General features: G+C 41.6%; 1 pseudogene; it reads right to left on the reverse strand.

The window, feature by feature from the left end:
* Positions 1 to 727: 727 nt before the first annotated feature.
* LOC134912347 (5S ribosomal RNA) lies at positions 728 to 846 on the reverse strand (annotated as a pseudogene).
* Between the last annotated feature and the right edge of the window lie 2,502 nt (positions 847 to 3,348).

A 3,348-nucleotide genomic window follows, 5' to 3' on the forward strand; every position in this document is an offset into this window, starting at 1 on the left:
TATTTTAACAACAGCAGCACCCCTGAATTTTTACAGCATACAAGACTGGGTGAGCACCCCTGCTTTTTCACAGCATACAGGGACAGTGTGCTGTTATTTTAACAACAGCACCCCTGAATTTTTACAGCATACAGGGGCAGTGTAGTATTTTTACAGCAACACCCATGTCTTATTACAGCATACAGGACCAATACTAACAAGGGGAGAGAAAGAAAGCTCTTGTGTGGGCGCACTCTTATGCAAGGAAGAAGAATTCTTCAGTTATTGGTCAAGAGAATATATTTAAAACATAAGTTTTATAATCAAAATTTAAAATGATTACCCATCTAGGATAATAAAAAATGTGAAATAAAGAAATTGTGAGAACATTTTTTGTGAGAACATTTTAAAATGTTCTGGTCTGTTTTTCACAAAGGAGTGATTAGAAAGGCTGTAGACACCTGATTGTCTAACACCCGTTTCTCCTGACCAGTACAGACATTCTGTTTTGATGGGACCAAAAAGGAGGTCAATTTTGTGTCTTGTGGGGACCACTTCAATTGGGTTAATACCATATACTTTGCTGGTCACCAGTTAATCCACATATGCATGTACTAAAAATGTGTTGGATACATTAACATAGCCTGATGCTTGTTAGGAATATAAGGAAAAGAAAAGAAAGGAAGAAAGAGATCAGTGGTGATACTGCTGTTGGTGTCCACCCTTCAAGAAAAGGGGAATAGTTCCTACTCTACAACATTGGGTATTCCCAGGGAGTCTCCTCTCAAAGTACTGACCCAGCCCGACGCTCTTTGGCTTCCAAGATCGGATGAGATCGGGCATTAGCAGCGTGGTATGATAGTAGAGAGGCTATCTACCAATTAGAGTGCACCTATATAGGAATGGTAGAATTTTGGAGATTAAACAAAAAGAAGGGAGAGAACAGTATAAATATGTGGATCTACTTTCCACGTTAGGCAAGGTGCAACAAGCACCACTATTGAGGCGTTGTGCACCCTGGATCGTGGATGAGAGTCCACAGAAAGATAGTAAGCCAAGAAGAACAATGTAGAAGGAGTTATACCTTATACAATTTAGCTAATTATTATTAGATTTAGTGGGAGTAAAAACAAACAAACACATAAATAAATAAATAATATAAAGCGTCAGGTAGATTTGTAGGCAAAATACAAGTCAAACATGCATTCTCCTATACATGGACACCTGTGAGTATTGTGCCCAAAGATAATTCATTAGGCATAGGTTAAGACAAGCTTGAATGGAGTGTGAATATTGTGCTGCTGATTATAGTCTATGAATAAGTTATGATCAAATCTAAAAAAGAATAATAAAATAAGAATTATAGACTATACTCGGCACAAAAATTCAAAACTGCCTAGAATATACTGGTCACATGTAAATAAATGTGTGCCAGGTGAAAATAAACACATATAAAAGAATATATATATATATATATATATATATATGTGTGAGAGTGCTGTCTAAAGAGATATTCACCCAGCAGGTGTAGGCTTTACAGATAGTCCAAACCTATATCACAATGAAGGGAAAGATACTCAGGGTGTCATATTCTGAAGACAGCAGGTGCCAGTGGATCCTCCATGGAAAAAGTCCCTCCATGGAATCCGTGGAAAACGCGTTTTGCCCTTTGGGCTTGTTCACTTCCGGGATCTCACATGTGATACTCAATGAGGGGTTTAAAAACCCTTCAAATGCAGGTAGCAGCCAATCGGGCTGCTGGTGTCTAACTAGGCATGGGGGGCAGGAGATTACAAACTCCCATTCTGACGTGTGCATGTGCGGCGCACCCCAGCCAATCGGGACGTGGGTGTGCCTGCTGGCAATTGTTGATAGGCGGACTTCGGGGGGCGGGAGTGAAAGCGCTCCCTGCTGTGTTGTGTGGTAATCTGCATATACCCAATAGGGGGGCGTATCAGGGGGAAGGATCGTCATGACGTGGCGCCATCTTAGAAAAGGGAATCTTTGCCAAAAGTTATAGGTCATGGTCTGGCTTCCAATATTTCCAACCTGTATAACGGACATTCTTTACTTATTTTAATTAGTGGCACATTCTATCTTAGAACTATTACAGAATCACTGCATCTTTATAACTTCTGGCAAAGATTCCCTTTTCTTAGATGGCACCACGTCATGACGATCCTTCCCCCTGATACGCCCCCCTATTGGGTATATGCAGATTACCACACAACACAGCAAGGAGCGCTTTCACTCCCGCCCCCCGAAGTCCGCCTATCAACAATTGCCAGCAGGCACACCCACGTCCCGATTGGCCGGGGCGCGCCGCACATGCACACGTCAGAATGGGAGTTTGTAATCTCCTGCCCCCCATGCCTAGTTAGACACCAGCAGCCCGATTGGCTGCTACCTGCATTTAAAGGGTTTTTAAACCCCTCATTGAGTATCACATGTGAGATCCCGGAAGTGAACAAGCCCAACGGGTGAAACGCGATTTCCACGGATTCCACGGAGGGACTTTTTCCATGGAGGATCCACTGGCACCTACTGTCTTCAGAATATGACACCCTGAGTATCTTTCCCTTCATTGTGATATAGGTTTGGACTATCTGTAAAGCCTACACCCGCTGGGTGAATATCTCTTTAGACAGCACTCTCACATATATATATATATATATATATATATATATATATGAATGCAGGGATGGTTGTGCTATCAATGTCCTTAAATTCACTGATTAGATCGTCCACAGTTCAAACGATGCAAGTGCTGGCACTCCAAAAGACAGCGTAACCACAGCTGTAATTTTCCAATGTGCACTAAAAGAGAGTGAAGGCGCACTCAATGAGCAAGTATAACAGGTAATTTATTACAATGATAAAAGCTCACATACATCTCGGATTAAAATAGCCGGCTCACGAACACATCCAAAGTGCCTCCGGATAGCAGCGTGTGAATTGTTCTCTGCCGCTCAATCATCAGATGGTCTCGTCAGCGTGTATGCTTGTGGACTCCGCAACAAACTCCGATCACTCAGAGCCGTCCTTCCCGGCCACGCCCAACGCGTTTCGTCACTGCCGGACTTCGTCAGGGGGTGTGGTCTCGATCACTCCAACTCATGTTTTTATATCACATATACCAATTGATTAATTAATAAAACACTATTCGTTTAAGCTAATTCATGCAGTAAGCACTTTGATCATCTGTCTAAAAATGCATCTATACACATATGCATTATATTCATCATTTAACTAAGAGAATAAAACGTTCCTGTTCAGCCTTTTAAAACGTATACTTAATCATTTTAACACGTTTATCCATTTATAACGGCTCAATCAATTACCCTAATTAGAGAACCAGTACAAATGTCA

The sequence above is a fragment of the Pseudophryne corroboree genome, chromosome 4, assembly GCF_028390025.1.
Source record: "Pseudophryne corroboree isolate aPseCor3 chromosome 4, aPseCor3.hap2, whole genome shotgun sequence".
In the NCBI taxonomy this organism is placed as follows: domain Eukaryota; kingdom Metazoa; phylum Chordata; class Amphibia; order Anura; family Myobatrachidae; genus Pseudophryne; species Pseudophryne corroboree.